General features: G+C 38.6%; 1 protein-coding gene across 8 annotated transcripts in view; it reads left to right on the top strand.

The window, feature by feature from the left end:
• HMBOX1 (homeobox containing 1) overlaps positions 1-13253 on the top strand; it is a 298479-nt gene that overhangs the window by 89403 nt on the left and 195823 nt on the right. The window contains exon 1 of one of the 8 annotated variants that reach the window (XM_064271911.1): positions 2437-2587. The exons of the other annotated variants lie outside the window; for them this stretch is intronic. The gene's annotated coding sequence lies outside the window, so the exon portion shown is untranslated. Of the gene's footprint in view, positions 1-2436; positions 2588-13253 lie in introns of those variants that run through there. 8 annotated transcript variants of the gene reach the window in all.

Below are 13253 nucleotides of genomic sequence, written 5' to 3'. Positions count from 1 at the left end.
CCTACCAAAAGCTATATGATTATGTGTAGTTTAAGTATGTGTTTATTTGTTTTATTTTGTGATTAGTACTGTAGTAAGATACAGAAGAGAAATACAGCTGCTGTGCTTACATAGATCTCTTAAGCCCAGAATGTCACATTACAGACCACCCATGAGGATTCTCAAAAATTACTAACAAACATGAAGAAATGTTCACTATCATTAGCAATTAGAGAGATGCATATCAAAACTACAATGAGATACCATCTCACCCCAACATTACTGGTACTAATCAAAAAAAAAAAAACCAGAAAATAAATGCTGGCGAGGATGTGGGGAGATTGGAACACTTATACACTACTGGTGGGAATGTAAAATGGCATAACCCGGATGGATAACGATATAACGCTTCCTCAAAAAGCTAGAAATAGAAATACCATATGATCCAGCAATCCTACTGCTAGGTATATACCCTAAAGAAATAAAAGCTGTGACATGAATAGATATATGCCCACCCATGTTTATTGCAGCATTGTACATAATAGCAAAAAGTTGGAAGGAACCTAAGTGCCCATGAACAGATGAATGGATTAGCAAACTTTGGTACATACACACAATTGAATGCTATACAATGATACAGAATAATTATGAATCTGTGAATCATGTCAGAACATGGATGAATCTGGAGGGCATTATGCTGAGTGAAATAAGTCAATCAAAAAAAGACAAGTATTGTCTGAGACCACTAGTATAAAAACTCATGGAAAGGTTTACACACAAAAAGAAACAATATCATTAATACCACACACAAACAAAATTTTGCTGAAGTTAATTCAAAAATGGTTGCAGGAGTACAACAAAAGGGAACTGCCAGAAATACAAGCCAGATTCAGAAGAGAACGTGGAATGAGGGATATCGTTGCTGATGTCAGATTGATCTTGGCTGAAAGTTGAGAATATCAGAAAGACGTTTACCAGTGTTTTATTGAGTATACAAAGGCATTAAACTGTGTGGATCATAACAAATCATGGATAATATTGTGAAGAGTGGAAATTCCAGAGCATCTAATTGTGCTCATGCAAATACTGTAGATCAACCAAGAGGCAGCCATTTGAACAGAACAGTGTGATACTGCGTGGTTTAAAGTCAAGAAAGGTGTACGCCTGGGTTGTATCCTTTAACTGTACTTATTCAGTCTGTACACGGAGCAAATAATCATAGAAACTGGATTATATGAAGAAGAACAGGGTATCAGGATTGGAGGAAGACCCATTAACAACATGTGATGTGCTGATGACACAACCTTGCTTGCTGAAAGTGAAGTGGACTTAAAGCGCATCCTGATGAAGATCAAAGACTGTAGCCTTCAGTATGGATTATGTCTTAAAGAAAACAAAAATCCTCACAACTGGACCAATAAGCAACAACATGATAAATGGAGAAAATAACAAAGTTGTCAAGGATTTCATTTACATGGATCCACAGTCAGTGCCCATGAAATCAAATGACGTATTTATTACATTTGGGAAATCTGCAAAAGACCTCACCTCTTTAAAGTATTAAAAAGCAAAGATGTCACCTTGTTGACTAAGGTGTGCCTGACTCGAGCCATGGTATTTTCAGTCGCTTCATATGCATTTGAAACCTGGACAGTGAATAAGGAAGACCAAAGAATTGATGCCTTTGAATTATGGTGCTGGCAAAGAATGTTGGACTGCCAGAAGAATTAACAGATCTGTCTTGGAAGAAGTGCAGCCAGAATGCTCCTTAGAAGGGAGAATGGTGAGACTTTGTCTTACTTACATCGGACATATTGTCAGGAGGAATTAGTCTCTGGAGAAGGACATCATGTTTGGTAGAAGGTCATTGAAAAAAAAGGAAGACCCTCAACAAGATGGATTGACACTGTGGCTGTAATATGGGCTCAAACATAGCAATGATTGTGAGGATGATGTAGGACCTGGCAGTATAGTGCTCTGTTTTACCTTGTGTTGCTGTGTGTTGGAACTGACTTGATGGCACTTAACAAAAACAACGAGGACACATCCTTCTTATTGAAATAGTATGTTGATATACAGTTGTGAGCACTCTTGTGATCTATCTTCACTGATTTGGATTGAAAGATTGGACATTATTTAAGGAGACTTTCAGAATTTAATGCATTTTTTTCATGAGCTTATTATCAGCAGTGTCGTTTTCATGTGAAATGGATTTACACATCATTGGAAGGATCATTCAAAAACTGCAAAATATATGTCCCTGCACAGATTAGGAATAATCTATAGGTTAGTTTTCCTAACAGTCATATATCTAACATTATACTAGTGATCTGTTAATGTAATAAAGTTAGCTGTGACTGAAGACTAAGTGCTTTGATTTATAGCTAATCTGATTTTTGTCTTTTATTTGTTACACATTTGTACTTGTTCAATAATCCCAATGCACCTTGGATTCAGAGTGGCACCAGAATTGAAACAAAGGAGTCTGAAATGTATAACTGCTAGTGAAGAGCCAAACCACTAAGCCATGGTAGTTCTCTGTCTCCTGTACTTGCTGGTATTGATTAATGAACTAACTGCAACAATTCTTCTTGTTAGCTTCCTTCGGGTGAGTATACATGGTGACCTTATGTATAACAGAATGGAAATGTTGCTCGATCTTGTGCCTTCTCCATGATCTGTGATATGTATGAGTCTATTGTTGAGGCTGTTGCAATCTGTCCCTCTGAGGGTGATCCTTCTTTTCACCAACCCTCTGCTTTTCCAAACATGATGTGCTTTTCTAGCAGGTGGTCTTTCCTGGTGATGTGTGCAAAGTAAGCAAGATGAAGTCTCTTCATCCTTGCTTCTATTGGGCCTACCTTTATCTAAGCTTGATTTGTAGATATCTCCTTTATGTGAAAGTAAGATAAATTACTACTTTTAAAAATACCTAAATGCTGCAATGACTGTTTGTACCAAACATGATATAATTACTATGTTGTTTAGTTAACATACTCTGGGAAACAACCTACATACAGTTTTGTAGTCTCCTTTTATTTTATTTACTTATTTTATTAGGTACATTTTTCATGTTAAGTGGTGATTCTCAATATTTTTCCTTAAGAATGTATATTAATTCATTCTGTAACTGTGTCATAGTATATTTAACAATTTTCTATTGCTGGACATGTGGGTTATTTCCAGTATTTCACTATTCTAAGCATCCTTGCAGTTTAATATTTGTACACATCTATAAAATACATATATATACACATATAAATTCAAAAGTCTTCTTTTATATAATGACAATCTTATTATATTTGTTCTCATAGTGAGCATGGGATATGTATAAGTAACATGTATAAGTAAAAAAAAACCTGTGATATATTCTTTTACTTAGATATCAGTAATAATAATTGATAATCTTGCATTAGAAGGATAAAATGCCATATAAGCCATACATGTAATTTTACTGAAGGCTGGAGTAGTCAGAAAAGACTTTTTGAAATATCAGTATTTGGATTGGACCTAAGTAGTAAGCACTGTTGGTTGCCTAACCAGCATTTCTCTCGTTGCCTATTCAACATTTCCCTCTTTCTCCCTGCTGTCAGAGCCCTGATTTTGTTGGTGTTTAGGCTCATGCACCTACACGTGACGCTACCTGTAGCTTAGAAACACTAAGCCATTGTTTCTCAGCGGGGGTGGCCGAGCAGGAAAAGTGAGGTAATTGGGGTCTTTGATAAGATCATTGCTCTTCTCAATTAACTTATTCCAAAACTGCCTTACTTCTAGACTTGTTATAAGAAATAATAAGTTGCCTGTAGTTTAAGCCATTTTGAGTTGTGCTTTCTATCACTTGCTCCTGAAAACATACTGATAAAACTTTGAGGGGTGGAAAACCAAACAAAATGTATGAAATTGGTTGTTGACGTTGTACAATAGGTAGAGCTGAAATGAAACAAACCAAATCAGCACTATGACTGCCCATCCATTCAGGCTGAAAGGCAATATCCAGGCTGCAATGTATGGAGTGGTAACAGCTGAAACAAAGTCCAGCAATCTCACTGTGAGGAAAGAAGTCACAGTTCAGGGAGGATGGGCAGTTAAAATTTGAGGGGCAGAGTTTTGAAATGCAGGGAGCCATTCAGAGAAGCAGTTGGAGAAATTTGTACAGGAGTTGCTGAACGCCCCTCCACACAAGCAAAATTAAACTCCATGACGCTGGGTAAAAACTTTTGAGGAAAGAACAATTATTAGGGAGCTATAAGAGGAACCCTGGTGGTGTAGAGGTTAAGTTCCTAACCAAAGGGTTGGCAGTTTGAATCTGCCAGGCGCTCCTTGTAAACTCTATGGGGCAGTTCTACTCTGCCCTATAGGGTTGCTATGACTCGGAATCGACTCGATGGCACTGGGTTATAAGATGAACAATTCCCACAGTTTGGACAGAACTTGAAATCATCTTATTTCCCTGCAGCCAGGTTGTAGACTCATGGGTAAAGGACATTTAGTCATCTTAGAAAAAAACCAAACCAAACCTTTTGCTGTCGAGTCGATTCCGACTAAAAAAAAAAAAAAGGAGAGCTAAATTAGCCCTAGAATGTAGGCTACTGTAAAAATGGCGTGGAGGCAGCATCATCCAACCTTCTTGTCTAAGATCGCGAGGAAGGAGAAGAATTGTTATGGGCCAGGTCAACATGTGCTAGTGGAACATGTCCAGACTTAGCCCATCTCTTCATTGCTGCACTTTCCTCCCTTCCACTCATGAGTAGACACAGGTAGTCACAATAGGTGAGTATACCAAGGTGTCCACTCACCAGCCTCCTTTAACTTCTAGTCCTGGAAGGGGGTTCTTTTGATGAGCACAGACCTTTCCTGCCTCAATGCACCCAAAGGCAAAGTGCTTCCTCAAAATTAAAAAAGCAAAAAAGTTTTGTTTTTTTCCTTGCAGGTCTTCCTTCAAATGCAAATCTCCTGCTCTCTCAGCAGTTAGTGGTCAGTCTGCATATCTTTCCAAATGCAAATTTCCTGAGTTAAGAGATTTTGGGTGGGACCCAGGTTTTCCACCTAAGGCCCCAATACCCTGTACACAAGCCTACTGCATTGAAATGAACAATCTGTGTTTCTTTGAGATAAATCCTAGTTCCTCTTTTAGCATACCCAATCAGGTATTGGCTGAAGGTGGAGTTACATGCTCTGTGGTGTCTGTAATACCCAATATTCATTTTCATCATACATTTAGGTCTGTTTTGCAACACTAGGTAGGAGAAACATTCAATATCCACAGTATATTCAGATAAACACATAACCCTTTTAAAAACATTCCAGTTTCATCTTCCCTTCTCTACACCTTGACTGTCTTCACATTCATATGCATGTGGCCTTGGGCCTCTGCCTGGGTGAAACCTCTTGTCAGTCATCTTGTTTAACCAGCCAGGCTTTTCCCCCAGTCCACTCCAGATGCAGCTTTTCTCTACTCTGCTGCAGCATAACATCTCTTCCTTTCCTTTCAGCCATTATAGACAACAATAAAAGTAACCATCCAAGAATCAAAAGTTTCACTTCCCGTGCCCTTTCGTTCTTTCTCTTACAAAGTCCCATGTTTCTATGATTCTGAACCCATTGAAAAGAGTCCCACTTCTGACACCAACTGTAAAAATGGGGTGCCAGCATCTTCATTCAACCTCCTCGTCTAACTTCACAAGAGAGGACTGGAATCATTATCAGTATCAGCAGCCCAAGGCTAATTGCTATGAGATTGAGATCAGACATACCTCCTTTCTCCAGCCTTTTTACCTATTCTGACACCAGCTGTCCCTCCCGTGGCACTTGGTAACTCTTGGCTGGTTCGATAATTTGTTGCAGTGGTCACATACAACTCACAGACCATATTCAGAGTTATGAGGTTTATTAGGGATATAACAGGTTACAATTCAGCATCAGAACCGACTCAGGATACAGTTTTTCAATCAGGGCAGCCTCTTCTCAGCTGTGCCTGCAGGCAGACTTCTCTCTGGCTGTCAGCCTGTTGGCCCCTTGGCCTCTTGGCCTGGCCTCTGCCTTGCTCAGGCAAGTGTTACATAGCTGTTTAACTCTGCCAATAAGTGCCTGGGGGTACCCCACTCTGCCAAGAAACCTCCTACCCAAAAGTGCTCAGCTTTCTCGCTCCTTGGGTCGGCAAGCCTAGCTCTCTGCCAACAAGTGTCCAAGGGTACCCCACTTCACCAAGAAGCCTCCTGCCCAAGGGTGCTTAGCTGTCTTGCTTCGTGAGTTGGCACACCTGCTGTAACTGCCTTGCTCTGTGGACCAGGAAGCCCACTGAGCTGTCTTCATGGCAGTCACCTGATCTGCTGCCTCCGTTTCTCTGCTGCTGCTTCTCACCATCTTGTGTCATCTACAGTGTTAATAGCTCTCTCTTTCTCCAGGGCCTAGGAAGTTTAAGCACAGGGACCCTGGGTCCCAAGGACGTGCTCCACTCCCAACTCTTGGTAGTTGTGAAGTCCCTCCATTTCACCTCTGGGATGGCTCATTTTAAGCCTAGCAGGATAGCAAAAGTGACCAATACCAACATTAGGGTTCCATTTGAGTTATTTGCATGGTCCCAGCCCCATGAAGGTACCATGTACCTTATTTACATTATTAGCAAGCTGTCTAATCCCCTTGGTGGGCCATAGGCACCTTATTTGTGTAGTCCCACCCAATCATGTGGTGGGAGTTACAAGACCATGGTGAGAAAGCCCATGTAAAGGCAATTCATTGCACTGCAGCTACTATAAACTCTACCTAAAGGAGCATAAAATTGGGCTCTGGAAGGATCAGACTCATTCACAGGTAAGTTACTTGCCTGCTCAAAATAGCCCAGTGCCCTTTAAAGGAATATGATAAATCCAGCACTGAACAACATAAAGATTACAAGATATGAAATAAAATAAAAATTACTATACATATGAAGAAAAAGCAGTAAGTAAGGATAGGCCCCAAAAATGATGAAGGTGCTGTAATTAGCAGATAAGAAAGTCAAACTGATTTATAAATATGCTCCCTATGCTCAAGGGGGGAAAGAAAAACAAACACAATGAAGAGAGAAATTAAAAATATAAACAAAAGTTCCACATATTACAGAGAAAAATCCAGTATGTAAAGTAAAATGAAAAAGACACTCCAAAAGAAAATATCAGTGAACTTGGAAATATAGCAGTTGGAACTTCTGCGATGAAGCACAGAAAAAGACAAAGAAAATGAACAGAGCCTCAGTGAACTGGGGGACAGTATCATGAGTTTTCACATAAGTGTAACTGGATTCTAGAAAGATAGGAGGAGAGGAGGACAAAAAGTATTTAGAGAAATACTGGACATCCTGAGTGTAGAAAATTCTAAGGAATCTAAAAAAGCTCCTAGAACTGTGTTTAGCAAAGTCAAAGAATACAAAGTCAGCTTGCAGAAATAATTTTTAGTTCTGTATCTGTACTAGCAATGAACAGTTGGAAAGTAGAAATAAAAAAACAATGCCATTTACAATTGTATCAAAAAATTACATACTTAAGAATAAATAGTAGATTTGTACAAGACCTGGTGCTAAAAAATCACAAAACGCTGCTGATGTAAATTAACCAAAAAAACCTAAAGTCATTGCTGTTGAGTTGATTCTGACTCATAGCGACCCTATAGGATAGAGCAGAACTGCCCCATAGAGTTTTCCAAGGAGTGCCTGGTAGATTGAATTGCCAGCCTTTTGGTTAGAAGCTGTAGCTTTTAACCACTTCACCACAGGGGTTTCTGGTGTAAATTAAAGAAGACCTAAATAAATGGAGATATATATACTATGTTCATGGATTAGAGGATACAGTAACTTTAAAATTTTAATTCTCCCTAAATTGATCTATAAATTCCACACAATCCCAGTCAAAATCCTAGGAGGCTGTTTTGTAGAATTTGATAAGCTGAGTCTAAAATTTATATGCAAATTCAAAGCACCTAGAGTAACCCACACAATTTTTCAAAAGAAGAATAAAATTAGATGACGTGCACTACTTTAAGACTTGCCGTAAACTTACAGTATCCAGGACATTGTGGTGTTAGCATAAGGATCGATCAATGAAACAGAATGTAGAGTCTAGAATGACCCACATGCTTATAGTCAATTGATTTTTAACAAAGATGCCAGGGTAATTCAATGAGCAAAGCAAAGCCATTTCAGCAAATGGTGCTGGAGGAATTGGATATCCATATTCAGGGTGAATAAAAAACTTGACTTTCAAATCATATATGTCAATTAACTTAAATGGACTATAGCCCTAAACCTCAGAGCTGAACCCATGAAACTTCAAAAAGAATCAGAGAAGAAAATTTTTGTGATTTTTTTTTCCTAAGAGTGAAACATGAACTATAAAAGAATATTGATAACTTTCACTTCTGTTCCTCCAAAGACATGATTAAAGAGCAACAGGGTCACATTGCAAATAGACATGCATCTTCAGATGGGTGGAATTTGTGGCTTATTTTGTAATCCATCATTCCAGTGTAGTGGAGAAGAGAGAGTCCTGAGTTTAGAGTCAGGAACTTCTGATGTGTAATCCTAACCCTGGCACTTGTCAAAGATCCTGTTAACTAAGTTACTCAGTAAGAGTTTTGTTAGATTCTGTGAGTCTCAATTATGTGTGTGTGTGATGGTAATAATAATAATGCCTTCCCTGTAGGGCTGAATAAATAGTGAGAACTGAATAAAAGATATGGAAAAATACATATAAAGTGATCCTTTTATTTAAGTATTAGTATTCTAATCCATAGTTGGTCTTTAATAATTCTGCCCTTTAAAAAATGGTATGAAAGGACCTCTCTTTTTTACTTAATGAGCTATAATGATCTCTTAAGGAGAGTCTAAATTTATTTAATGTTTCAGTAGATGCGTAAACGGATGGACTCCAGTTTATTCTTCTTGTTAACTGTAGAAGTAAAAAATGGGTATACTTTTTAAAAATTTTTTTTATTTTTTAGGGAAGAAGTGCTCACACTGCTGTTGTGTATGCCTTAGTGTTTTATGCCAAGCTGATGCCTTTTACCACCATTATTTTTATAAGCAATTGAAAAACATACTCTAGGGGTTTAGAGATAATAAATAATAATCACAATTATTATATTAATATTAATCTTATGACATTATAAATATATACTATGTTATATAATATGCTACTAGTACTACTAATAATAATTGGACATTATTATACCTTTTACCTGGAAATTTCTTCTCTATACATTTTTCCTCTGTCCTTTTTCAGTTAATGGTGAGTATGACTGTACTGTAAAGCATATACACTGGGAAATGAAAGATAATTAAGTGGTTCCCAAGAACATATTAGGCACTTTGAACTAAAAAGAATGATTTTATGTCCAATGAGACAAACTCTATTGCTTCACATATCCACTTGTCTTTGGCACAAGAAGATAAGTTTTTTTTTTTAATATTGTGCCTAAGGTTTACAAATTGAGTCAGTCTCTCATACGAAAATTTATATACACCTTGCGATATACTCCTAGTTGCTCTCCCCCTAATGAAACAGCACACTCCTTCCCTCCACTCTCTATTTTCGTGTCTATTCGGCCAGCTTCTGACCCCCTCTGCCCTCTCATCTGCCCTGCAGACAGGAGATGCCAACATAGTCTCATGTAGCTATTTGATCTGAGAAGCTCACTCTTTACCAGTATCACTTTCTATTCCATAGTCCAGTCCAATCCCTGTCTGAAGAGTTGGCTTTGGGAATGGTTCCTATCTTGGGCTAACAGAAGGTTTGGGGGCCATGACCACTGGGGTCCTTCTAGTCTCAGTCAGACCATTAAGTGTGGTCTTTTTATGAGAGTTTGAGGCCTGCATCCCACTGCTCTCCTACTCCCTCATGGGTTCTCTGTTGTGTTCCCTGTCAGGGCAGTCATCGGCTGTAGCCAGGCACTGTCTAGTTCTTCTTGTCTCAGGCTGATGTAGTTTCTGGTTTATGTGGTCCTTTCTGTCTCTTTGGCTCATAATTACCTTCTGTATTTGGTGTTCTTCATTCTCTTTTGCTCCAGGTGGGTTGAGACCCATTGATGCATCTTAGATGGCCGCTTGTTAGTGTTTAAGACCCCAGAAGTCACTCTCCAAAGTGGGATGCAGAATGTTTTCTTAATAGATTTTATTATGCCAAATGACTTAGATGTCCCCGAAAATAAGTTTTTTAATATCTGAATGTTAGATCGTGGAGACTCATCCATACTTATCTGTTATAAATGTAAACTTTCTGTATCATTGAGGTGAAGAACCTTTTTTCTGTCAAGGACCACTGGTCCAGATGGTTAAAAAACAACAAACAGCAAAAAGCCAAATTAAGGCGCTCCTTGGAAATTCTATGGGGCAGTTCTACGCTGTCCTAGAGGGCTGCTATGAGTCGGAATTGACTCTACGGCACTGGGTTTGGCTTGGGGCAAAAAAAAAAAAAGGAAAACGTTACATTGATTATACTTCTAATATAAAAACAGATCACATGAAATATTATTCAGTTAATACAATTAAAGTACAGCATTGTTCTTCGTTTTATATTAAGGTAGATAAGATAGGATGAGACAGTAGTATTGAAGAAATAAAAAAAAAAATAGGGTGTCTTTTTCCTTCTATATTTTTTATTTGTTATTGATGTGCCATCTTTCCAAGTCACTCAAGCTGTCTCACTGTGACAAGATGAGAGAGATGGTCAGGAGAAAGGATGATGGGAAAAAGAATTATAAAGTGGTTTTGAAATGGTTGACTTTAAAATTTTTTGTTCTTCCATAGAAAAGGAAAGTCATTTCTGCTTATGAAAACTGGGTAAAGCCCAACAAGTTTTCTTGAATATAGTCTTGTGAGGTATTCGTAGTATCTACTGGTATTGATAAAACGTATACCTTTGGGGCTAAGGACCTTGTTTTTGTACCTTCCATAGTATTTTGAACAAATCTGCAGCTCCATATTTATTAAAAGCAAGATTATTTCTTGCATTATTTATAACCTCCTGTGTTAGAAAAAAGGAGCCCTGGTGGCGCAGTGGTTAAGTGCTTGGCTGCTAACTGAAAGGTCGATGGCTTGAGCCCACTAGCTGGTCCGTGGGAAAAAGATGTAGAAGTCTGCCTCAGTAAAGATTTACAGCCTTGGAAACCTTATGGGGGCAATTTTACTCTATCCTGTTGGGTCGCTATGAGTCAAGATCAACTCAAAGGCAACAGGTTTGGTTTTTCGACGTTAGAAAAGGAAATGAAAGACTGTGTTTGGCTAAGAACATCATAGGTTCTTAAGATGTCATCATCAGCGTTTTCTTGAAGGTAACTTTTGGGAGAAAACTGAAAAATCACAATCACACATTAAAAAGTACTGTTTGAAGGTGAGGAATGTGTCCCCTTATCTGTTTGTTTTTGTCCCTCAGTCCTTATACCTCAGTTATTAGGCCTCATCAAAACCAAACCCATTGCTGCTGAATCAATTCCTACTCATGGCCACCCTGTGTACCACAAAGTACAGAGAGTAGAACTAAACTCCATTGGGTTTTCTTGGCCGTAATCTTTGAGAAACATCTCTAGGCCTTTCTTCCTTGGTGCTGCTGGGTGGGTGCCTTATTTAGAGTCTGTGTCTCTCTGTTTTTCTTTCTTTCTCGCCAGCTGAGAACACTTGTCCATTAACTGCATTTAACTAAAGCCACAGTAACTGGGCTTTTATCTCAAATTATAGCAAAATTCTCATGTATCTAGTATCCCAGGCCTAGTTAGTTCCCTGTGTTTTGGATAATAAACTTGACATCAGTTCCACATTGTGATGATCAGGAATCTATATTTTAAAAGAAAAGAGCACTGTTGGAAATGTGACCTTGCACAAGTTAACCTTACTCAGCTGGCTTTATCTGCAAAATTGAGAAAATTATTATTTTCCCTCACAACTTAATAGAATTTGTTGTATGAGCATAAAATTAAAGTTTTGTAAGCCACAAGATCCTCTGCAACTAAAGTGTTATTTAGGAAAGGCTATGGTAAAATACTCACACTCCTATGATTCATCATTTCAGTCTTTTCATTTCTTTATCTAGAGGTGAAGGCTTCCCACCTCCATCTGTGGAAATTTAATACACCTCAAAAAGCCTAGGGCAGATATGACTACCTTGATGAATTCTTCCTTTATTCCCTAAATTAAAAGCCATGCCACTCCTGTAATGCAGATATTTTGGGATCTGTTTAATGAACATAGCAATTCCTTTATTTTTGCCCTCTTCCAAAGCCTCCCCACTATTCCTGAATGAAACATTTAGATGCTATGAAAATATCTTTATAATGGGGAACTAGTCAAACTTTAATGTGTCTAAGATCACATGGGGAGCTTGTTTAAAAAACACCAGTCCTGAGCTTCCACACTTGGATACTCTGATTGCATTAAGTTAGGCATCAGGCTCTCTGCTTTAACTACACTATTATTTCTTTCACCCTCCCATTTTACGCGGCCCCTCCCACAGTAGGACCTTTGCATCTGATGTTCCCATCACCTAGAATGGTGTTTCCTTTTGCGTCATTGTCTTAAGTAATGCCTGTCCTTCAGATGTGAGCTTTATCCTTAATTCCTAAGGGGATCCTTTTGTAGCCTCTCTGACTAGATCAAATCTCCCACATTATATGTTTGTAAAGCATGGGTACCCCGCTTCATGGCACTTATCACAAGTGCAGCTTTACATTATTTATGTAGTTATTTAAGTAATGACACTCGTTAAACCAGAAGCTCCTTAGGGGTAGAGACTGCGTACTCTTGTTCTTTATTATATTCCCGATGCCTAGGATAGTTCCTGAAATACGGATAGAGATCGATTAGATAGCTGCTGTCAAGAGTTGACTCCATTCAACCTTATGTACAACAGAACAAAAACATTGCTTGGTCTTATGTCAGCCTCGCAGTTATCAGCATGTTTGAGTTAGTTGTTGCAGCTGTTGTGCCAATCCATCTCACTATGAGTCTCCCTCACCCTCTCTGATCCTCTCCTTCACCACATATGATGTCCTCCTCCGGCAGTTGATTCCTCCTGATGATGTGTTCAAAATAAGAAAGTCGGGCAGTGTTCTGTTGTGATCCATAAGGTTTTCATTGGCTAGTTTTCAGAAGCAGATTACCAGGCCTTTCTTCCTAGTCTGTTTTAGTCTGGAATCTCTGCTGAAACCTACCCACCATAGCTGACCCTGCTAGTATTTGAAACACCTGTGGCATAGCTTTCAGCATCACAGTAGCACACAAACTACCGCAGAACAACAACAAACTGACAGAT

The sequence above is a fragment of the Loxodonta africana genome, chromosome 19, assembly GCF_030014295.1.
Source record: "Loxodonta africana isolate mLoxAfr1 chromosome 19, mLoxAfr1.hap2, whole genome shotgun sequence".
Taxonomy (NCBI): domain Eukaryota; kingdom Metazoa; phylum Chordata; class Mammalia; order Proboscidea; family Elephantidae; genus Loxodonta; species Loxodonta africana.
This window is presented reverse-complemented; position numbering and strand designations above follow the sequence as displayed.